The 25,531-nt window shown below is 43.9% G+C and overlaps 1 protein-coding gene across 23 annotated transcripts in view; it reads right to left on the bottom strand.

Annotated features, from left to right (window-relative positions):
- Nucleotides 1-15,502: 15,502 nt before the first annotated feature.
- LOC146861496 (uncharacterized) overlaps nucleotides 15,503-25,531 on the bottom strand; it is a 299,073-nt gene continuing 289,044 nt past the window's right edge. For 18 of the 23 annotated variants that reach the window (XR_014978988.1, XR_014978977.1, XR_014978992.1 and 15 more), the window contains one exon: nucleotides 15,503-16,081. The gene's annotated coding sequence lies outside the window, so the exon portion shown is untranslated. Of the gene's footprint in view, nucleotides 16,082-16,965; nucleotides 17,084-25,531 lie in introns of all 23 variants that reach the window. The other 5 variants (XR_014978983.1, XR_014978973.1, XR_014978972.1 and 2 more) reach the window with 1 other exon arrangement.

Raw genomic sequence — 25,531 nt, 5'->3', positions numbered from 1 at the left:
TATGCCATGTCGAAGTGGCAGTAAACTGCACACACAGGCACTGCGGTGGCAGCCCTGAGACTGGTTTGAAAGGCTACTTGTGTGAGTGGCGGAGTGCTGCAGGCCCACTAGTAGCATTTGAAGTACAAGCCCTAGATATATGGTAACTCATTTTACAAGGGACTTACCAGTGCAAAAAATATGTCAATCAGGTATAAACTAATTTCATTATGTTTAGGGGAAAAGCACATGCACTTTAGCACTGGTTAGCAGTAGTAAAGTGCTCAAAGTCCTAAGGCCAATAAAAAGAATCATCAAAAATGAGAGGCAAAAGGTAGAAAGTTGAGGTATGGCTGGTCTAACAGAGCACTAGGATGGACAGGTGTTAAGGGGCTCAAATAGTAAAAATCAGGACCTCCTAACATTCGTGTCCTGGGACTTTTTCCTACTATTGAGCACAAAACTGAGAACCTGACCCTCATGGTAGAGAGGTTGAGTAGTCCAAAGCTTAATCAGAGATCTGGTGCTAGGCTGCAAACTCAGCACTCAGTAGACGACTCAGTAGAAAATCAAGTAGCAATCAGTAAATCAATGGCCAGCCAGTTCTTCCTCTTATAAAAGAAGAAGTGCTTTACTTCTATGGTACAACACAGTTTTTACAACATCATTTTTATAACCTTCACAGTGCATTTCAATTGTAAATGAATATCTTAAGTAATTAGAGTGATTTAAGAGACAGAATAGGCTGCTCCTCTAGGACAGGTGCCACGTGGTAGTTCAGTGCAATGCAGAGACTAGCCCTTCACTAGGAACTGTGTGGGTAATATTCCCAGGGAGCAGATGTGGATATGATTGATCCCAGTCCAAGAGTATACTTAGCCCCCAGAGTGATTGTTCCACTTGTTCTCCGTGTTACACTTTCACAGTATTTTTCTGTCCTTTTGGTTGTCGGAGTGGTGCAGGCTGGGCCTGCATGAGCTTGTGTATGGCATGGACTTTGCTGTTGTAGGTGGTGTGTACCCTAAAAATGCCTGATAAGCACTCTGCCCTGGGCCCAGCAGATGTTACTTTGATCAACATCATGCTTGCACACATGGTCAGGTGAGTATCAGCAGTGCAAGAACTCTTCATGGAGATGCCATGTTTATGTTCCACTGCTTGCAGTCTGGTGATCCTCTTTCATTTGATCTTCCTAGGCCTCAGATACAAGTCCGCCATCAAAAAAAGTTTTGCACTCTGGGATTTGCAAGCCATCAATCAATGTCTTCTCTGAAATCAGGGGACAGCTTCCTTCTTGTCGGAGCACTTTCTCTGGCACTGAGATTCTTTGGGGTAAAAGCCTGTGAAGCATATCGATGGTTTCCTTGAGCACCCTACTGTCATAGACTTCCACAGTTCAACACAACAGTGTAGGTCTTTCCTCAAGATTCAGTGGGAAACTTCAGTTTCTCCTGTCTCACTTATTCGAAATCCTCCACCTCTAGGCATTTTTCCTCTTCCAAGGCAGGCCCACAGCAGCTTATACTGGCGTGTGGAACTGCCTAGATTTCTGTCAAAGGGAAACTGGCAAACAATACAGCAAACACTGTCACTAGGATAGACCCTGGATTCTTGCAGAGAAATCTTGACACATTGGCTGGTAATTTCTTTCCCATTATTCAATAAGGTTGCAGAAAAAGTTTGTGTATTTCAAGAGTCAAGCTTTGACACATATTTTGGGAAGTTCCTGTCTTTGCCTTATTCCTATCAAACATGTCCAACCATGTTCTCTTTCTTAGCAGATAGGTGGGGTGAAGTTTAAAGTCTCCTGAAAGGGAAAATCCAAAACAAGGACACAAAGAGGGAGACGCAGTCCCACTTAACTAGCTATGGACCTGTTACAGGAAGATGGGAGTCCTTACATGGAACAGAACAGCCAAGGGCAGGGGAGTTTCCCTAGTCTTCAATGAGACTTTCTTTCTCCTTTCCTCCACTCACTAGAGACTGGTCCAATACAAGGGACTGTATAAATGCTTTGAGGACCCCGGAAATTCACATTTCCATCTTAGGCTTTCTCCAGCTTCCACCTTAGAAACCACTTGGTTCAGGAAATTAGAATGGATTCCTATGTAGTCAGAGACACATGCAAAAGACTGCACAATCTCCATGCATCACAATTACTCATACACAGGACTACATGAATTGAGAAAAGGAGATGGTAGTAGGGTACTGGCAGATAAGTTAGAAAAAACAGAAGAGGTCAGTCAGTAAATCTCCCTAGCAGGTGACAGATAAAATGGCATGTTTTAGCACAATAATATGTCTCTACCAGCACTGTATCTCCACAGCAGTGCAATTAGATAGCAGTAGTCATGCTCAGTACCTCTAGTCCACAGAAAACCGCTCTAGGCTGCTTTTTTAAAAACAATTTTAATAGGGAGCCCTGAGGGAACATGCATAATGGCCCTGCGTGCTCAAGTGAAAAAGCAAAAAGCCTAGGAAAACACAATTGTATAGCTCAGTTACAACTTCTTAGTTTGTTTTGGTTATTTCACTTGATTAAACTTAGATAAGGTAATGACATCCATTCCATTTCAAGCCATTGGAACAAGGAAGCCTAAATTTCAATCGCTTATTCCTTACTTGATCAAAATTGTGCAATTTTTAACAAATCAGTTTCAGTGGCGGTCTGTAATTTTAGCAGGGAGAGGCGCCAGGGGCCACACACACACATACACACTGACACACACCCATTCACAACACTCACTCACTCACAAATACACATACATACATTCAGACATACATGCAAGCACCAAACATAAAACTTACCTTTGCTGCAGCTCTATGGGAGGTAAACCCCAGGGTTCCAGGGGGGGTTGGAGACTACTGCCTTCCCTGATTGGCTGACAGGGAAGGCAGCAGTCCCTCACTCGTCACTAAGTAGGATGGGGTCGGTGAGACTGCTGACCCTACCCCAATCTGTGATGAGGTGTCACTGATTGACACTTGGTATCTGGCACTTCTGGAATTAAAACTAAAGCACCCAGGTCTGAGGCTATCAGTGACACTCCCCCTTGTCACGAGAAGGAGGGCCTCGGGGCACTTTTGCCATGCCAAGGAGGTCACACCCATAGGGCTGTGAAATCCTCGAGGTGGCAAAGTTCCTCTTAGGCAGCCAGGCCCCCGTGCATTTTGCACATGTCTAGCACCTGACTGTCTGACCTGAATAAGAAGAGTGTGTGTCAGGCTGAAATTTGTTCAGACTTGTAGACACTCTTCTTGTTGGGGGGCGTGGCACCGCCACATGTACAGATTGGCCACAGCTGATCACTTTTATGAGCAGTTAGAATCATTTATACACACATTAAATTCTACTTTGTAATTGTTTTGTGTACACTGAAATATCCTTTACTACTCCCTCTGTTGAGCCCCAGGATTTTCCATATTGGTGTCGATTTTCACAATCCAATTTAATAAAACCAGATTGGTTATATTAATTTTGAACCTTCCTTTATTTATATTGATTGATATCTAATTGAATACACTATTGAACACATTATTCTGTCTATTAAGATCTATGCGTATGGCTTGAATACTGCAACATTGTTAGTTTGGCATCTTTACTAATATTGCAAATACAGATGTTATGTTAATATGTATTTTTATAGCGTCCTACCACTCACAAGGGTATCCAGATCAACAGCATTGCGAAGCAGGTACAGGACGCCTTGCTGCTACCATTTTACACTGTGCTTCTTTGAAGATGACAGAGAAGAAGCATTGACTGCTATGTACTAAGAGTGTAGCAAATTGTGGAAAGCATAGAGGCCAAAACAACTGATGTTGCTCCCTCCTGTTCTGGTTGCAGGAAAGCTGGAAATCAACATTAGAATGAAGACAATGTGGCCAGTTTAAGGTTTGTGGTTGGATCCCATAAACAGAGAATATGAATTATATCCAATTTGAAAAAGGCTTCTTTGTGAAGCTGCCTAACTGGATATGTTGCATCCTCTTTCTTCTGTAAGATATGCTGTGTTATGTTGCCAGCATGTGTATAGATCATGTCTTCCTCTTCACTGTACAGTTCTGGGATTCGCATCGCCCAGATACATGATTCAAGAAATAGCCACAGGTCGTTTTTCACACTGTTCCTGTAATGTAATGTAAAATGACAGAGGTTTTGTTACGTGGCATCCACATTTCTGTGGAGGACGGGATTTTAAGTACATCAGTTGTCAAGTTTAAATTGGCACATTCACACTACTTAGATTTTAACACACATTCATTGTTATTGGAGTCATTCTCATTCGCCATTATGCATCTGTCATCTTGTTGCTTACATTAGGGACCTTCCCCTGCTTCCACACCATGAGCTTTGTTCTCAAAGATCTTACAAAGAGGAGGTGTTACATTCTTTGATATCACTCCTGATTTGCTCCTGGATATCAGACATAAGACAGGTGTACTACAAGTGTAAGTCACAGCAATATCTTTGTGAATCTGCTGTGGCGGCTGGCATTGATCGGGGTGGTGGGACAAGGGTGGTTGGAAGAGGAAGGGGAATGAAACAAAAAATAAACAAAAAAAACACTTACCTTGTCGCAACGTCCCGCGTCTCTGCTCTCTCTCTCTTCCGTGGGACCCCGTCCGAATAGCAACCAGGAAGCAATCTCAGGCTCCCCTGACCAATCACAATGCTGCCTGCGTGGAGAACATGCAAAGTGTACATGAACATTTGGCCGGCCCCAGAGGGCTGGCCAAGCATTGATGAGCACTTGGAGTGGTCAAACTACTTCTCCCCTGCCCTGCTCTGAGAGCAGAGCAGCCCTGCTTGCCCGCAAAGCAGCTAGAAACAATAAAATGATAATAACAAGTTATCATTTTTTCCTTTCCTCACACTGCTTAAAAGCTGTGGGGCAACACTCTTCTGCCTTAGCGGAGGAGCCGCCACAGTGAATCTGCCCCATCATTCCAGTGATTGACCCATCTTCTAAAATTGGCCTCTTATTGGTTCTTTCAAACAAACGCCCTTGGATCTCAACCCCATTGATCTAAGGTCATGGAATGAGATGCACCTCACCATGATTGCCATACTGACCTTGTGATCAGCCTTGAACTCTCAGAATTCGGAGGAGCCGTCCCCTGTGTGGCTAGCCTCAAGGCAGGGCTGGACTGGGATCACAAACCAGCTCTGGCAATACAGCCGGACCAGACCCAGGGGGTGGGGGGGAAAGAGGGGGGCAGCAGGATGGTGGGGCAGGGGGCGAGTTAGTGAGAAGCACTGCTGCCGCTTTTGTTACAGGGGGCCAATATTGCAGCACACTGCTGCAAAATCGGCCCCAGTAAGAAAACCAGCCCCCAGCGCTTGAAAACCAGCCTTCACCCTTCCGCTCCAACGGGGAACCACCCGGTACCCACTATGGCCAGTCCGGCCCTGCCTCAGGGGCAGAAGGAATTCAGGCACTTTGCTGCACCAACCCTTTCAAAGGAACCATTTACACATTTCAATGCAGGTATTCCACAGCAGTGTAACTGATCGCGGGGGTGTCACCTAAGCGTCACGTTTATCACTTACATACTCGTCTTGGCAAAGTTAATGGTTGTGTTATATCTGCAACAATGAGAACTTGAACTTCTTTCAATTGTTTTGCACATATTTTAGGAGTACTTCAATCCACTTCTTTTATGTCCTCAAGTTTAACAGTTGAGAGGAGTCACTGCTGTGATGTCCTAGGGTGCAGCGAGGGATGGTTGGGGGGTTCATATCCCCTTATTTCTGCACTTTTCAAAGGAGTATGCCATGGTTTCCCAACTTTTGTGCTCAACTTGTGAGCTGTAGCTCAATAAGATTTTCTCACCCACGACTTATCAAACCAGTTCCATCCACCTTATAGGACGTTTGTCTCTTGGTTGAATATTCTTTTGTTAAGCTATGTACTTTTCCTTATCAAAAATATATATCCCCCTAACTTGAAAGCTGGCATTTTTATCAACACCCTTGTAAATTAGGCAATTTGAAACATTTGGCCCTTGTTTTTTAGAGCTGAAAAACAGACCTTGTGAATTTAAATACCAGTAAAATAAACTGAACACCTAAAGTGCTCCTGAATACCTGGAAGAGGTTATAAAGTGCTTGCAGATCTCTTGCCTCTCAAGCAGCAGCGTACTTAACTATTTAAAAAGCACTGGCAGAGCCAACAGGTCTTAGTTCAATGTGTTAATATTTTCAGCATTAGCTCTTTAGAGCGAGACAGGCAGGATGGAACTCGCAGAATGGGAGGCAGTCCCCCACGCCTAGGGTTGTAAAGCAGCCTTCCTATGCCTTTCAGTTCAAGTACACACGTGGGACAGAAGGATTCACAAAACAGCTATTATCATGAGGCTAGAGATCTATTCTCCACTGGGCTGAGCCAATGCTCGATTGACAAAGCCTTCAGCCAATGGATGAAAGAGGTTGTTTGAGGAAAGCAAATGGATTAAACAGGCGGATCCAAAGCTCGCTCTATGCACTGCAACAGGTGTCTTTGACAGCTGCTCTGCCAAATCCACACCTAAAAGGACATCCTGCATAGAGAAATGAAAACGTGATCTGTAGTTTAGTTAGAGGTTATATTCCAAAGGAATTTTATAGAAAGTCAAATTCTGATTTACTGAGCAATAATAATTCTAGTTGCTTCACTATAAACATTTAGAAAATTTACTAAGTTCTTCATGTAATAACAGTGTTTGTCTTCTTTTCTTACATAGTAGGTTGCATCTAGCCATTGAAAAGTGAAGTCCAATGAAATACAACCAATTTCAACGGATACTGTTTACATGTTTGCTTTTTGTGCTGAAAACCTGGGTGGATTTTGTCATTTGTTGGTTAAACAAGCCTATTCCTTCTTTTAAGGAAACACATTTGTAAGGAAACAAGTTTTTTTCAGGTTTACCCCCAATTTTGTTGACATTTTGGTTACTTGGTACTGGTGTAATGGTTCTGAAATGTCATGGGCCACCCTAACACGACTCAGTGCATGTGCTCTGACTCTTAAAATGGTGCATGTTGAATTGGCTTGTCCCCAATTGGCATAGCCTAACACCTGTAAGTTAATAATATATGATACCAGGAGTACCCACGACCTGTAAGATACAGTGTCCCCCAGAGACTGCCGCACTTATTGTGTCACCCAGAGTGTGAGAATGTAAAACATGGCTCCCAGTCTGCCACTGCAGCCTGGAAGGGTAGTTTAAACTGCTATCTCAACTTTGACATTCTAGGTAATGGCAAAGTCCAAACTTCCCTTTTTAGTATATGCAAGTCACCCCTAAGGAAGGTCTAACGAGCCCATAGGCAGGGTGCTGTATGTTAAAAAGTGGAACATATACTTTTACGTGTTCCAGCAGTAAAAACCCTAAATTGTTGTTTTTACTTGGAAATGGTAGCAGGCCCTGCTAACTTCTGAATGGGACAACCAAAGTTTGTACTTTAAGCTATCAAAAGAATCAGTGCATTAAATATGATTTATTGGTTAAATCGAATTTAAGGTCACAGATAGGCAAAATGCAACTTTAGAAATTGCCACTTTATTTGCCCAAGGTTTACGGTGCCAATTTACTGTTGCTATCGGGGTCTGTCGTGCAGACAGATTTCTGACCTCCTGGGGAGACATGCTAATGACGCCCAGGAAAGACATCAATAGAGGCCTGCCACTGGAGGAGGTGTTACCTCCCCCAGGCAGGAAGCCAGAAGGGTGTTAGCCCAAATGTCAAGGTTCAAAAGAGAAGCCACCTTTAAAGGGCAAATGAGGAACACTTGGGAGAGGGGCTGCTCTATTATTTGGATAGATAAGCTGCCACTAGGGACAGGGAAGAGGAAGCCAGTTGTCAAACCAGTTTTGAAGAAGCGTGCAGCCCCCTGGGTAGCCACACTTCTCAGTTGGGCTAGAGAACTCCACATGCTGTGAGAGGGCTCCTGCCATTTTGGAAGTGTGCAGAATGGCATGCCCAGATGTCACACTTCGCAAGAAGTGGTCATCAGATGGGAGAAACCCTGGTAGCCCATTGGCTACCAACAACATCCTGCCTGGAGGGCATTTTCTGACCTTAAGCAGGGCACCCCTGGCACCCCAAACTCAGATCTCGACTGGACTGATAGGAGGACTGACAAAGGACTGCTCTATTGAACCATGGAAACAGCAAAGAGTGGCTGCATCTGCTTGAACAGCAGTTGCTAAACTGCTGCAAACGAGAAGGACTGTTCCTGCTATGTATTGCTTGAGAAAAGTCATCTCCAGAGCCCTGCCAAAGCCAAGAGAATCAGAGTCAGTGAGCTGGCCTCCAGTTCAAAGAACAGGGACACAATGACTGAGAAGCCTTCTGGGACAAATTGGTAGCCCAAATTCTTCAACCCGCCACCAACTGCCACCGTGCAGCACCAGGAACCAGGACCCAATGCACACAGTTGCACACAAGTTTGCTGAACCTAGCAGTGTCATTGAAGTGCAGCTGGGACCTCCAGAGAATGAGTTATTGATCCAGGAAGGATTGTCCTGTGACCACAATACTGGGCGACTGGTAGTCCACTGGTGACTTGACTTCTGTGCGCGCTGGCAGGGATCGCGGTGGCAGGGTGGAGGGTGGCGATCAGGGGGGCTGTTGATGCGGTGAGGGTGACAGCAGGGGGAAGGGGCGGTGAGTAAAAAAGATACATTCACTTACCTCTTCGGCCAGCGGTGACTCACCTCCTCTTCCCTTCCACGAGTCCAGAATGGAAGCAGGAAACAAACAGGCTTCCCCTAAGCCAATCACAATGCTGCAATGCAGTTTTGTGATTGGTCTGAGTGCTGTGGTTCGGCACTCAGACAGGCAGTGGGAGCCCCTGCATGTTCCTCCCCAGACTATGCATTACAACATGCAAAGTGTGCATTACTATTTGGCCAGCCCAAGACGGCTGGCCATACCGTCATGCACACTTAAATGCTCACCATTCCTCTCCCGCTATATGGGTAGCCTAGCCCCACCCAACTGCCTCAGCAGGGTAAAATAAAATGATAACAACAGCTTGTTGTTATCATTACATTTTTCTTTTTTTGTACTGCTGAAAGCGGTAGGACGAAGCTCCTGTGCCTTAGCGGAGGAGCCTCCACTGCTTGACTTTTGCCAGCATCAAGAGGGCTTCAAGGGATTTGACCCTGTGACCAGGGCCACCCAACCCACCTATGTGGACCGAGGGGTAGTTGTAGCAAGAGTCCCATCTACCTCATTGCATCAATAGCATCATTTGTGCATCTTTAGCATCCTTCATCCCGTGCATCAGGACCACTATCCCTGCAAAGGATAAAAGTGCCTGGAACTGACTGAACTGCTTCACCTGCTTAACTAACTTTTTCTGAGGACCTTGATGGTCCCGCTGTCTGACTTCCCCCTGGAGTTGGTTGTCTAAGGTGACCCCAAGTGACCGCATTGCACCTAGCCCAAACTATTTCGTGACAAAGTTTCTAAGTGTCAAATTAGTTGAATTTGCCAATGCTTTTTCATGGCTGAGTGAAAATATCTTGATTTGCCATGCCATGTAAATTCTATATCTATGGAACCCTTCAGTGAATCTTTTTTATTATGGTGTCCAAAAATACAATCCATTTTTATAAATTAGTGTCAGATCTCTTTGGTGTCCTGTCGATTTATTTTTCAATTGTTTTAGTACTGTTTATGTGCTTTACACTTGTTCCTTTGTGTACGCCTTGCTGCTCAGAGCCACATCTACCCAGGATTGACAAAGGAAACCTAGGGGTCCTAAAGGAGTTGGAAAGGGTATTACATGATGAGGTCACTGAAACCATACCTTTTAATACACCCCATTTCCTCAAAACATGTAATCAGTAATAAATCATAGAATTATAGAAATATATCACTATAAAACAAATGGAGGTAATCTCTCCTTCGCTGAATATTTTCAGGTTATGAGCCTCAAAGGGGATTTCCCAAATACCACAAAAATTAAAAAAGGATGATCATATTTCACAAAGCTTTCAAACAAATGGAAAGTTAAAACATACACAATGTGCTACACTAGTTCACCAAAGAGAAATGCACACAAACGTATGGCTCAAATTTGTCAAATTGTGATACTGATGATAAAAGATTAAATATACACTCACGGGTTTATTTACATTACCTCTGATACTGTAGAGTACAAGGGTGTACAAGGGTGGCGTACATAGGAGGCAGTGCCAAAATTAAGACCAGGGAAATCCTGCTCTTAAGTTGGCGAAACAAGGTGATATGCATTATTTCTCCTTGTTTATGCTTTTTCCATGTGTGCTGCCTTGTGCAGCACACATGGAAAAAGCAAAATGCCATGGTTTGTTTATGTACAGGAAGATGTCCCTTCCTGTACATATTCAAACCTTGTTAAAAAATGCCATTTTGTAACTTATGTGTGCTGCATGAAGCAGCACACATGAAAATGACAGGATGGCAATTTAGGATTGTTTATGTGCAGGAAGGGACACCTTCCTACACATAACCAATTCTCTCCTGCACGCAGACACCCTTGCACTATGGTGCAAGGGTGCCTGCATTGGTGATAAGTTGTTAAACTCAGTGCCATCGCAGGGGGAAACACAAGGCTGCACCACTTTCTTGTAAATATGGTGCAGCCTTGCGTTTCTGAAGTAGCTGCAGCGTGTGGTTAAGCCAAGTAGGCTAACGACACGCTCCGCCGCTTCATTGTACATATCCCCCGATCTGTTATGTATTTTCACTGCACCAACTCTAGGTAAAGTAGAGCCAATATCAGAATCAATGAGCAATGGCAAAGATAATAAGTCTGCCCTTAAATTGCTGCTCCGGGTTTAATGCCTTTGCAAATGTTTGTGTAATTTCGGCTTCCATCTTATAATGGAGTTTCTGATTCCTCATTATAAACAAAACTTTTTAAAAAAATGCAAAAAAGTGCAAAGATTTTCGCTTGTATGTGTGTACAGTGGAACAGCCATCCTTGGATGTTTTTGGAGCATTTTATCATTATTTAATGTTCCAAGATGGCTCACATGTTGAAAGCTTATCGACCATGTTTGAATAGTAGAAAGTGATAAATCTTTCAAAAATCACATGCAAACGTGGTCATCTTTGTATGCGTTTGGTATACTTTAGTAGTAAAAACAGAATAGAATAGGAAAGCCCACTCTATGAGGGCCACCGCATCAGTGGCCACACAGGATTCAAAGCAGCAACGAGTGGCCAAGTGGCAGTGCATGAGGGTCTGCTGAACTTTCATAAAAGTGGGGGGGGGGGGGGGGGGGAAACTTGGTAAAGAGAAATAGTAATGTCTATTTAAAAAATAAAATACATATTGGCCGACCAGTCATTGTAAACAAGCAAAGTGCCATAAGTCTCAAAATCCAGCTTTCTTCTAATCAGCTTTTCACTGTGATGTCCTTGCATTTGATCCTGCAAAGAGGCATGATGGTTTTTGGATTGGTTTGCAATATACAAATACTGCAGAAATGCATATAAATACACATATATACATACATACACACATACACGCATCCATACAGAGGGGTGAAAGTGCTTGAAGTGGGCTGACTAATTTCTCAATCGATTATGTTGTGGTGGGTGGAAGCAAAATGGAATGACAATGTAACAGACTAACGGATGAAGACAGCTGTACTAAAGCCCCTTCATCACATATTTGCAAATATAGTATTTATGTATGGATTTTCAAAAAAACACGAGCCTGCAGAGACACATAAATCTTTCTCAAAGGCCAGAATTTTTTGTTGAATAGAGTGACCATGGCCTTCTTTGTTGTACCAGCTCAGCTGGACTTAATTTGAAAATTATCAGTGTACAAAATTAGGTTAGTTCACATTGCAAGTTTCGTAAACTTTTTTTTTTAACTTTGAAACTGTTGCAACCATAACAACGTTTGTGAAGGTAGGGGAGTTCTAAATAAAAGCATGTGAAAACCATCTGAAGTTAGGTTTAATGGGAGAAAACCCAGGACAAATTTAAGAGGAGAATTATCTTGCAAGTGAGATGTTTTGCAGGGAAATTGTCACAGGAAATATTTTTTTAAACAATTGGGCCCACCTTTAAAATTATAAGAAGCACCCAATGTGCCAAAAGCTGTGAACTTCACCAGTGACAAAATGATGTACATCCTTAGGGAAAGCTGAGCTAAGGTACATAACTTTGCTCTTCCTCTACAGCATCATAATAAGATAATTCTTCCATTTATTATGCTTTTATTGTGATTTGAGATTGCCACGAGAATGACTAGTTCATCTTCTGACTGCCAATGAGGCTCTCAGATCAGTTTCAAAAACATAATTCATTAGATCAATGGCTTGATTGTAATGCAAAGCGCAGAAGTGGACCACAGTCGAAATTAACAGAAAAAGTCCAAATCACATATGTGAACTGTATAAAAATCGTCTCTTTATTTTATTTTCTCAAAAGTGTCACACGTATATAGCAAAGACAGCCAATGTGTTTCGTCCATGACAATGGACTTCTTCAGGGCCCAATGGAAGTGAGAGTCTAATTTCTCCAGGTTGAGATGGCAAAGATTTTTATCACCATCTGGTTCCACGAGATAATAAAGGGATGGGTTTGTGTGGCTTAGGGCACCAATTGTAGTGTCACTATTAGGCTGACTGGACCGGATCTTCCATGTAGCTGAATTTGGACATGGGGAATGAATGCATACTGACTTTGAAATATTTTTAAAGGATTTGGTGCTGAATTATACAGTGATAGAGACGGATTAGCACATCTTTTGGAAGGGAATCTTCTTGGATAATGAATGAGGTCTTCTTTGAAGCACCCAACCTGGAGAAATTAGACTCTCCACTTCCGTTGCAACCTAAATAAGACCATTCTTATGGACAAAATGCATAGGCTGATTTACTGAATGTCACTTTTAAGAAAAGAAAAGAAAAGAAAGAGAATATTTTTATACAGTTCACATGTTAGGTTTTGTTGATTTCCAATGTGATGCACCTCTGTGCTTTGCATTATTGTTTTAACCTAGTTTGAAGGCGTGCACTTTGGCAGCAGATGCTTGTAGTGAGTGCACACAGGTACAAAATTGAAGGTTTGTGAACTTTATTTTTGGAACATGGGTTAGGTGCACACTTTTTGGCCCGCTGCCCACTCTATATAGCACAATGGCTTGATTGTATCAGGATGACATGATATTTATTCTCCAAAGAAATTATCTCAGGTTCGAAGTAGATCTGCTTTACCTTAATTAGCTTTCCCGAAAAATATCCCTTCTCAAAAGGGAAGTATCTGCTATGTTAATGGTTGAGTTTGGGGTATACATCAACAGCAAACATCTGTTGATGTTAACTTTTGCATAACTTTAAAACGTGAGCTATAAATTTTATTGTGGAAGTAAGGTCTAGGAGAAGTTCTCCATCCAAACTTCAACTGCTTTTCCAGGTAATTTGCTTTTTCCACAGGCCATCAAACATCTCCAATATTCAGTGGGTCAATTTCTGGGACCTATTTAAAAAAATATTATTATTATTATTACTGGTTTAAATCCTGTGGTGGGAGCAGGTTTGCATTGAGATTCTTCCTGTTATTTCCCTTGCTAGGTCTGGTAGCCTCACTCACCACTACTACCAGCCCTCAGGTAATAAATAACAATTGGAGGTCTAGCATATAAATTATTGAAGATAGTCTTGCTTCACAAAGTGCTGTAGACATTCTGTATATGTTACAATAGGTAGGAAAGCAAGATGAATGAAAGAATGAATGAATAAAGGCATTTATATAGAGCACAGCTACTCAAAAGAGTGTCCTGTCCCATCAAAGGTCCTTTGAGTAGACCCCCCACACTAGCTACAAATTGCAGAGAAAGAAAAGGGAAGAGAGGAAAACAGAGAGCTATGGGCAGATTACTCACAATTATTGGTTAAAAAGCAGAGTTTTGAGAATCTTCCTGAAGGTAGCTAAATCTGTCACCGCTCTCAGTGAAGGCCTGAGCACCGAGGAATCAAATGAGGATCCCCCAGCCCGGACACGAGAAATTCTAGGGACCGTAGCCAGATTCATCGAGGAGGATCTCAAAGTTCTGGAAGGAACATAGTGGGCAATCCTTCTGCAGATGTACTTAGCCGCCTTTCCATGCAAGGCTTTAAAGAATAGCACCATAGCTTTAAATCTGGTTCTATTCTTTACCGGGAGCCAAATGGAGCACTCTAAGGTGGGGGGACATATGGGTCCTAGCTTTAAGCCTGAGAATGATCTGGCAGCGGCATTTTCTGCCACCTGCAGATGCTTGAGAAGATGTTCTGGAAGGCCGAGGTAGAGTATATTCACATAGTCCAATCTTGAAGTAATCAGTGCCTGGACCACAGATCTACTACTGTCTAAAGTCAGGAGTGGAAGGAACTTCCTCAGCATCCTGAGGAGACCAAAGCATGTTCCCACCACAGATTGAACATGGGCTTTCATAGATAAGCGATTATCTATCTAGACGTCCAGATTCTTTACCTTTTGTTGTGCAGCGAGAAATGGCGACATATCTTCTGGCCACCAGAGTCTCCAGTCGTCTGGCGGTTGAGTGCCGAAAAATATGATTTCCGACTCTTCCGCGTTGCATTTAAGCTGGTTCGATCTTAGCCATGCAAACACTTTTGAGAGGCAGATTTTGATCTTGGATCCCTTGAAACTCCTCCCTTTGTCACAGGAGAAAAGGAGCTGCGTATCATCAGCGTATGAAATAATTTTCGCTCCTTATGTCTCGGCCAGGACAGCTAATGGGGACATAAAGAGATTGAATAGTGTGGGGCTCAGAATGGAGCCCTGAGGGTCTCCCACATCCATGCTCAGGATTCCAGCTACAAAAGCAGGATGATCATCTGCAATGCAAAAGGATAGTCCCTCTTCAATGTCTATAGTGCAATAGAGATATATTTTATGTGATCGTGCAGTTCTAGAATCAGTAGTAGAGACTGTTGATTTTCATCAAGGCATTATGTACCAAGGTAAAACAATGGAGTGCCTGTCAGTCATATAATTCCAGAGAAGGGGCAGGTTCATATTATTTTCAGTATATCATTTTAGTGGATTTGATGTTTTTTATCAGCTTGTGATTTATCTCACAAACCCATATGTAATGTGGCCATGCTTGACGATCTTGACTGGACTAATTGCGCTAATAATCCTTGACATCCTTTCAAACAGGAGCGGCCCATAATAGCAGTGGGGCGGGTGGGGGACCAACAGACGATGATGAGAGAAAATTAATAATGCAATTTCCTCTCTGTGTCGTTCGTCGAATGCTCTCCACATAGCCCCACCCCACCGCCCCCACTCTTACCTGCACGGGCCGATCGTGTTTTCAAATTTTTATTTTTAATTTTCTGTGACCCATACTGATAATGGAATAGTTGCACTGATTCAGCATTGGATTTGTGAATAGTAAGCATAAACACACTTGGTTTTTTAACTATTTAACAAGGCTACATTCAAAATTCTGAGGGCGAGATACAATTATGTTCTTGAAAAGTTACTATATAACTCTGAATCATTAACAACGCAATCATAAAATAAATTTATTTTGGTTATATATGAAAGAGAATGTGGTTAAATTATATATATATTGGGCATGTACAGGCAGTTTAAGAATATCAGCCTTCTTCATACTTGCTGAAATATGGCACCTGTGAAAACAAGGGGATTAGAATACTTAGCTTTCAGGATGGAGTGGAAGAGATCCAGCCAACACCATTTCCCCTCCAGGAAAAATACAGATAGGATCAGGAAAAAATCCATTAGCTCTTGGGAAGCAGAAAATTCATTAACAATCCAGGCCCACCTGTGTCAGGTGCAAAGAGCTTAAAAACATTTTTCAAGTCTAGACACAATCCGCATTGCAGGTCCAAAATAGCAGTATGAAAACAAAGATTATAAAGCAATGCACAAAAATTTCAAAAAATTATTCAAAACCTAAAATTGAAAAGCCTTCTTAACATATTAAAAAAAAGTCAACAGTCCTTCAAGATCCAAAGGAGAACATCCATTCAAGTGAAGTAGCAATTTCCAAGTCAATTTTCCATGACAATATCCAAATGAATTAATCTATTTCAAGTGAATCGGGGTACAGATCCTTCAGAAGATCCTGAAGAGAAAAAAGATCAAGAAGGTGAGAAACATATCACAAAAAGAAGAAAAATATCATCATACAAATCTGAATTTCGGCAATCTGCCATAAAAACGCAATTAAAAAGTGCAGGTCCAGTTAAAATCATTAAAACAGTATTCATAAAATGAATTAATAATAAAATTAAAACAGTTGGTTAAAATTCATAGCTATCTTGATATTGCAAGATGCATCACATCTATAAAATGAGTACACACAATGCACCTTTGGCCTAATAAAAGTTGAGTGCTGCAAAAAAATATAATTTAGGAAAAGCCCCTCCCTCCAGAGTATCTAAGGGAATTGGTTGTGGGCTCACCTTTTGCCTAATTCTCCACATAAATAACAGATAAGGGGATACAGCAAAAACCAAACTTTTCTTCCTAGAATATGAAGGGCCTCTGCGTGTTTCCTGACACTTAAATTTCGACAAACAGGAACTAGTCATTTACTCCTTCTACCCAGGTAGGCTAGACAGAAGAACAGGACGTGCTCTCCTGTTTCCCTAGTGGTCCCACAAAGACAGAAGGGCCTAGCTGGCTCTGACACGCTGGGCCAATTGGCAGGGGATGTGGCAAGCGGTAGTTTACTATACGGAAACTGAAGATACAGCTTCCTAGCTAGCGGAGGCTCGATCTCATCGAGAAAGTGCTCACATTTGAATGTATCCTTTATTAAGAGGAACTAGTCAGTCAGGGTGCCAAAGGTGGGTTGAGCCAGAGAAGACTCATTTTATTCTGAATATAGTTCCCCTTTAGAATTAATTTATTGATTGCGGCATCTGCCTGCTGGTCATCACATAAGTTTCCACAACCCGTGTTTCCCAGGATCTCTCTTATGTACTTGATCCAGGGTATACTTACTTAATCAGGAATTCCTAGGACTTCATTCAGCCCCTCTCGGTAGGAGCCAAGCTCAGGTGTGGCCCATATACGTTTCCAGTACAGGATTGGTCTCACTCCCACCCCCACAGAAATTGGCCTATATCAAGCAGAGAACATTATACTTATTACATAACAATGCCTTGTACGCTAAAGGTAGGTATAAAAAAGTAGAACCTTAATGTTTATTATGTGTAAGCAAGATCTTTAATATAACTTACTTAATATATAATTTGACTTAACACTCAAAAAAAGTTGTTTTGGTATTACCATTTAAGACTGCCACAGAGAGTTTGCAGTGTGCAACAGAGTCTAAAATGCATATGTACAAACAATGAAATCTCATTTATGAGTTGCTTGACATACAAGTTATAAACATTAAGTCAAGGTTCAAAGTTTTGGTCCATGGCACAAGAAGTGGAATTAACTATCTGCTGTGAATGCTAATGGAAACTGTGGATTTCATCACACAAGCTCAAAATATCATCTGGAACACAGAGATGAGCGGGTACATGTTGTACCAATGACAGTTTTCGAGATCACCTCTACCTACTCGATACTCCAATAAGCATCAATGAAGTGCAATGTAAATCGGATCCAGTCGAGAGTGAGCGGGGAGCCAGAGTTAGACATTGAAGACACTGACCTAGCATATCAGCAAAGACCTGAATGCAAGGAAGCATATATGGCAGTGAGCAGGAGCTGAAGCCTTTGCACATAAAGTTCAATTAAAGGTGCAGCAACTCAAAGGTCCAGGTCAAATGGTTACCCAGGGATGAACATTACTGCAGTAACGCACTCTGGTCTAGCATCTCGTGAAGTGGAGAAACCATCTTTTGGGAAGATTTGTGTCAACCAAACATACTTGAGCTCAATAAGCAGTCAGTGGAGGTGGAGTCAACAGCTGGAGGCACATTACATGGATGTTAAAAAGTATGCAATCGCCCACTGAAGAAGTACATATCTGACGAAGCACATACGACACCTGTGCAGCAGGATTTCGGCACAGCACACATCGTAGCTGGGAAATCATGAACAGATGCTATGGAGGAATTGAAGTAGATAGAGAGATATTGGCAGTGATTAATTTGTTAAAAAAAATAAGTGCCAGGGCCTTTGTCAGGAGGCTTCCGCAGCTTGCACCACCCATTACCACTGCCAGCATTGCCTATGACAGTACCTAAAGACTCCTAGCAAGCACAATGCTACGAGTATGCCAATTCAGACTGTTTTAGGCCCCCACAGCTATAAAAATGACTTGGACTGCAGGTATTAGTTGTTTTTATTGTGTATTGAATGAATACACAATTACTATTCTTCTCATCTGTAAATTATACAAACATTGCCACCATGGGGCAGTTGTCATAATTGCCTGTGTTGAGAGTTAATTGCCAGTGTCGAGCCCTGGAAACCGCTAGCTCAAATTAAGCACTGAATATTGGTGTGGTAAAGCACCATACAATGAATGCTGCCTGGTACAGGAGTAGAGGAGATAAGATATGAGAAAAATATGTGGAGGTACAGAAGAAATCAATATGGAGGAAGATGAGGTGCTGTAGGACAATGGCTTTTTGAATCCAAACTCCATTGCTATTAATCCTGAATGACATCTAGGAGCTGATTTCAAGGAAACATTGTGTCCATATGATATTCAAGATCTATTATGCTTGGTGTGACAATGTGAGCAGGTCCTTAAAGACGAGCAACACTAATGTTTCTATTAGACCCGACAGTCTTAAGGTGGTCTTCCCCCAAACTTGCTGCCTTCCTCCTCCATTTTTGCTGATCTTGTTTTTGCTGGTCTTAGGACTCTGCATACTTTACATTGCTAACCAATGCTAAAGGGTGTGTGCTTACTCCTTAAAAGATGGTAACAGTGGCTTATTCCCAATTGACATTTATTTTACTTATAAGGCGCTAGTAAAGTAGTACTGCATGTACCAAGGGCCCGTAAATGAAATGCTACTAGTGGGCCTTCAGCACTGATTGTGCCACACACTTCAGTAACCATTTAAACATGTCTCAGGCCTGCCCTTTGCAGCCTGTGTAGGTACAGTTTTAAACTGCCACTTTGATCTGGCCCAAAAAACATTTTGCCAGACCCACACCTTCCTTTTTTAATACACACGTCACCCCTAGGGCAGCCCAGAGGGCAGGGTGCAGTGTATCTAAAAATTTGGATATGTCATTTTAAGTTTCACAGGTCCCGGTAGTGAAAAACTCTCAAATTCATTTTTCACTACTGCAAGGCCTACCTCTCCCGTAGGAAACCACTGGAATTACCTTATCACATTTAATATGCTGTAATTTCCAAATGAGAGGAAGTAACCAGTTCATGTCTGCTGTCTTTGTAATTTAATGAAAAATCCTCTCTTGTGGTAAAATAAGATTTGGAAAATGTTACTTAGAAATTTGACATTTTTATGCCTTAGCCATTTAGTACCTGTAGCCTGTCCTGGGGACAAACGACAGGATGTAGATGACAGTTGTGCTTTATTGATTCCTCCTAGACAGACACAAACAACGGCGAGCTTAGTTGTGCCTGGATGAGCCATCACTGGCAGGATGAGAGGGCGGAGTTGGGCCCAGCAATACTTAGACTTGAATAGGCTGTGTCCTGCCTCAACACAAAGGGCTGCATACCCCCTGTAATTAGTCTTGAGTCAGGACAGGCAAGGCAAGATGCCTGGGGACTTCAAAGGGAAACCTCCAAAAGTTTATCCTACCTTCCAGAGGGAGGGGGCCAGGTATACATATTGGACCTCAGACACCAACACTTTGGTACACTTCTGGACCTCTGGATACTCTGCTAGGAAGAAGGACTGCTGTGCTGCTGAAAGGACTGCTACTCTGCTAGACTGCTGCTCGGACGGACTGCCGCCCTGCTGTGCAGACCTGCAACTCTCTTGCATGGGTGAGAAGGACTAGACATGCATCTGCTGAACTCAGCACACAAGAGTGACTTCAAGGGCTAGTTGGCTGACCTCCCGACTTGAGCCTCAGGGACAGAAGGCATCATCAACTGTTATCCCAGCATCTGGACTCTTGCGAGTCTACCCTGCCAAGTCATCCCAGCACAGTCCGGGACCCTTGGTAGTGGATATAAGGAGCTCTACCAGCCTCTGGGGACCCAGCAGCACCTACGCGTTTCCTTTGCTACACGATGCAATCCGGAACAGAACAGTCACATCGCCGCTGGTGCGGGGACTGCACCTGTCGCAAAAAACTGCATCACCTTTGCAGCCTGTAGACCCTTTGGAACTGCCGATGTGCGCCACATCCTCGGTGCAGGCTCTCTCATCCCTCGTTGGTGGCAGCCTCAACGACAGACTCAACATCGCAGCCTCACAGCTCCTCGGAAGCGATGCATTGCCCTGCCTGCGCAATACATCTTTGGCTCCTGAATTGCACCGTAAGCCCTCATCAATGGCATCCTCAATGATGATGCAGGACCTCGCATCGCAGCCTTGCGGTATCTCTAAACCGACGCATCGCCGAAGCTGCCCGACGCATCTTTGATGGAATCCTTGCAACACTTCCCAAACCAGGATTTAAGTTACTTTGTTCAGCAGTCCTAACTTGGTCACTGTAGCCAGCGTGCACTTCATTGTAGTTGACCAAAACTTGTGAATTTGTCCTGGACTGGCACGGCCAGATATTAACAGTCAGTGCTTTGTGCTTATTGGTGCTGTTTTCACTGAAATCTTTAAACCTGCATATCTCCGGTTCAACTGATTAGATTTTTGTCATTTTGTTATGGATGTATTTACTATATTTTTCTAACCTGGTGTGGGAACTTTTAGTGGTGTGTTTTTGACAATGCTACTATTTGAATTGTTGCACAAATACTTCACACATTGCCTGTGAGTTACTCCTGACCATTCTGTTCAAAGCTGCCCGAGGGTTAAGAACAGGTTCATTTAGGGATTACTTGTGACTTTCGCCTGGCAAGGATGGTGGTTCCTGCTTTAGTAGAGTTTCATCCCCCTCAATCAGTAACCCAATTTCTTATGCTGGTGTACAGTGGCGTGGGTTTGGACTTGTGCAGGTGTAGTACCATGCAGTAATTTTGTGTGCCCCACATAAATAATTTAAGACGAATTAGAGTTTTTACATTCTCCTAGATTGACTACTTTTGTTTTTCCAAATCTACTCTTTTTGCTACTTGAATGTCTGCGACCATACCTGCGGTGATGGAATTCAAATTGGTCAACTTGAAAAATTACACTGTGCCTGAGCTGAAGCAATTCTGCCAGGAAAGAGGACCCCCCACCAAGAAGGGTACAAACAAGTTGGAGCTGCAGAAGACTCTGAGGGCCTGGTGGGAGATTCACCAGTTACTAACAGCCAAAAGGGTGAAGGATGATGATAATGATTTGGATGAGCAGTATTAGCACCTGAATTTGAGCCCTGGTAGAGGAGCTAGTGGACAGAAAGGCAGAGAGGGAGTTTCAGCAGAAAATGGCCAAGATCATGATGGAGTTAAAACTTGCTTTGGAGCATTTGGCTTCATGAAAGGAGTCTTTAAGAGCTGGAACTGAAGGAATAACAAGCAGGTTCCAGCAGTATTAGTGGCAGCATACACTCAGGGGCCTATGTATGAGACTGTTTGCGTTGCTCCTGCACCATGCAATGTGGTACAAGAGCGACGCAAACCTTAAGACAAATTTTTGAAGCCACGCAAAGCCATTATCCGTGGCTCTGAGTGGCTCCAAAAATCTGTAATGCAACGCAGCGCAAATCTCTGGGTTGCGTTACTCTGTCCTGGTAGGTGTTCCATGGGCATTGCGTGGGTGTTACCATGCAACTCCCATGGATTTTGGTGTATCCCAAGATTTACACGAACTTGTAAACCTGGCGATGTGCCAAGAACCTATATCTTCCCATGGGAGGTATAACAAGGAGAACCATCTCTATTTCTCTTTGTTTCTTCCTATTTCTAGAAACGCTGCATTCTGCAGCACACATAGAAAGAGGAATATTCCTCCCAGGATTGGTTTTGTGCAGGACGGAACCCCTTCCTGCCCCCAGAAATGTGGATGCAACAAAGGCACCCTTGCACCACGGTGCAGGGGTGCCTGCATTGGTGCTATGGCTGCCAAAAGGGTGCCAGTGCAAAGGAAAGGACAGGAATGTTCTTTAGTGCCTTAAATATGGCACATTCCTGCCCTTTCTCTGTCCCGCAGTGCAGCACTGCATGACTTCCTCATCGTCTGAAGGAGACAAGCAGGCCCATAGACCTGGTACCCAGTTATGTTTTGAGAGATGACATTGGTAAATCGTTTTCAGCTTATGAAGTGACCCTGAGCGTACACAAGATCCCAGTGGAGCACTGGAAGATAGTCTGTGGAAGCAAATGCCTTTAGTGGTGGTGGACACTCTTCTGACCTTAGAAGTAGATGTCCAAATCAGGTACGGTCCCATGAAAGCAGTCCTTCTAGCTAAATTAGGACTGACCCCTGAAAAGCATCGCCAGGGGTTCAGGGACAGCCAAAAACTCCCCAATCAGTCTTGGGTGGGACTAGTCTAACAAGGCACTGAATGGCTGGGTGAGACGCAGCAAAGTTAATTAATACAATGAGATGTACAACTTGATTCTCAAGGAACACATGCTCAATATTTCTTTTAGCAAGCTGACTGACACAAGGAAGCTTGCTGAGGAGGCAGGCCTCTGGGTCAGCTCCGGTGACCAATAAAGCATCTGGCGTGAGACTCCCAAAAGAATAGTCAGGGGTCCCAACAGAAGAAAGAGTAAAAGTAAGGTGTTCTCAAAAGGCCCCCAAAATATTTCCAAGGGAACAGTGGTAACCAGTCCCAACCTAGACCAATGAAGAATTGATTCTTTGACAAGTAGACAGAGAGGTTTGTTCCCCAATGTACTGAATATGGTTACAAATATGGGTACTCCAAGGGAGACACCAAATGTCCCAAGAGGGCACTGCCACCCACCAGTGGGTAGACACCTGGGCTGGCGAATGTAGTGCTTGGGGAGGAGGTGGTCATAGGTTACCCTAGTGTTCCTGGGGGATAAGGAGATGGTGCCAAAAGCCTGTAGACCTACAAATAATTCAAAGTATAGGCAGTGGGTCACCATCAAAGGGCAATAGATGGAGGCTCTGAGAGACACAGCAGCCAGCATAATTATTGTAAGGCGGCAGATGGTGTCCTCAGAGCAGGTGTTGCCGAACATTCCACCAAGTGATAGTCGCAGACTACAGTGAGAGTCTTCCATAAGTGGCTCTGGTTCCCTTTGAGCGGGGATGGGGGGTCTCAGGGTCACTAGAAATAGCTGTGAACCCTGCCATGCCTGTAAATTGTCTGTTAGGGAATGACCTGGAGAAGACTCTGGAGAAGAAGGTAGCGGTCAGGTCACACTTGGAGATGTTGGGATTGCATGAATGGGTCTGTTTGACCACAAGTTCCATGGTTGCCCAGAAAGGGAGTCAAGGGCATCTGGAGCTTGGAACAATGGCCCAGGCAGCTGCCAATAAGAGTAATGGCCAAGGGTGTGGGAAGCCAGCCCCTGAATTTCCAGCGGTCTAGGTTGACAGGGCACCCAAGGAGGATGCTCCTGAATCAACCGGGGAGGACAATGACATCCTGGGTGACCTGCGTGAGATTGATGGATGGCAAGGTTATGGTGGACCACCAGGGAGGAATTCCGCAAAATGTAGAAAGAGTGCCCCACTCTAGAGGGCAGGAGGCGACAATGTGAGGCCCAGGCAGCAGGTGATACCTCTTGTGATCACTTTATCTACTGGGAGAATGACCGACTATACTGTGATCCTAAGGATCCTGGACCTGGGACAGCCCACGTGCTGGTGGTCTCCCAGCGTTACACGTCTCCCTACTTGGGTTTGTACATGACATTCCCCTGACAGTACATCTGGGGCAAGACAAGACCTTCACCAGCCTCGTTGCCCACTTCATTTGGCGCCAGGTGAAGAGGACCTCAGATGCATTCTGTAGGTCATGTTGCACTTGTCAGGCCAGTGGAAAGTTAGGAAAAAAGCTCAATGCTCTACCTACCTATTGTTGTAACTCCCTTTGCAAGAGTGGGCGTCGATCTTGTTGGTCCCTTGTACCTGAAGACAGCTTTAGGCAACACCTGGTCTTGGTGGACCGCACCACTCGCTACCCAGAGGCCATCCCTCTGAGGTCGGTGACTGGATTTGCAGTGGCCAGGGCCCTGATGGAGATTTTTACATGGGTAGGGTTCCCATAAGAGGTAGTGTCTGACAGAGGCATTAATTTCATGATAGCATACATGAAGTTCATGTGGGATGAATTTGGAGTAATTTATAATTTCACCACACACTATCATCCCAAATCCAAGGGGCTTGTGGAGAGATTCAATAAGACCTTCAAAGGAATGATCATGGGCCTACCTGAGCCCATAAGGCATAAGTGTGACGTCCTACTGCCATGCCTTCTCTTTGCCTACAGGTAGGTGCCACAGAAGGGGGGTTGGTTTAGCCCCTTCAAAATCCACTATGGCCACCCTGTTAGGGGACCTGTCAGTCTTGTCAGAGAGGGGTGGGAGCAAGCTTCCAGTAAACCTCCTTAGGATGTGGTCAGCTACATGTTGGTCTACCGCAATCAGAAGCCTTACTTCTGGAAAAAGGTGAAAAGAAATCTTGAGGCCAGTCAAGAAGTATGGTTTGACAAGGAGGCCCCTCTGATAAAGTTTCAACCTGGCCTGGAGGTGTGGAATATAGAGCATGTGGAGTCCAGAGGTCTCCAGGTTCACTGGACAGGCCCATTTGAGGCAAAGGATTGGAAGGGGAGTGCACCTCCCTGGTGGATCTCAAGACTGCTGGAAAGACCTTAAGGGTGCTCCACATGAACGGATTCAAACAACACCTTGAGTGGTCTGAAGTCAACATGCTCCTGGTGACAGATCACGGGGTGGAAAAGGAGAGCAAGCCTCTCCCTGACCTCTTGTCTGCCCAAGAGCACAATGGATCGGTAGAGCATTTAAACCTCTCTCATATCCTGATCCCAAAACGGCAGTGCGACTACTGGCAGTTGCTGGGCAGTTTTACTCTGTTCTCCTTCACCTCTAGACTCAGACACCAGTGCGTCCATGACATTCACACTGGTGACAGTCTGATTGTTAGAAATTACATTTACAGGCTGTCAGAGAAGGTGAGGGACAGTATCAAGGAGGTCGTCTCCAAGATGCTGGTTTCAGGGGTGACTGAGCCCTCCAACAGTCCCTGGTTCAGCCTTGGGGTGCCGGTACCCAATGCTGCCCCACAGGGCACCACTCCAGAACTTAGGTTCTGTGTGGACTACAGGGCACTCAATTCCATCACGAAAACTGATGTCCACCCCATCGCCCGAGCTAATAAGCTCATCGACAAGCTGGGTGCCGCCAACTTCCTGAGTACCTTTTATCTCACATCAGGATACAGGCAAATTGCCCTGACTGTAGAGGCGAAAGAGAGGTCTGCATTCTCGACCCCAGAGGGTCACTTCAAGTTTGGTTTAAAGAATGCTCCTTTCCGCTATCAGAGGTTGGTCAACAGGGTCCTGGCTTGGTAAG

This window comes from Triturus cristatus, chromosome 3_1 (genome assembly GCF_964204655.1).
Source record: "Triturus cristatus chromosome 3_1, aTriCri1.1, whole genome shotgun sequence".
Lineage (NCBI taxonomy): Eukaryota > Metazoa > Chordata > Amphibia > Caudata > Salamandridae > Triturus > Triturus cristatus.
The sequence above is the reverse complement of the archived record's forward strand: the minus strand, read 5'-3'. Positions and strand labels throughout refer to the sequence as shown.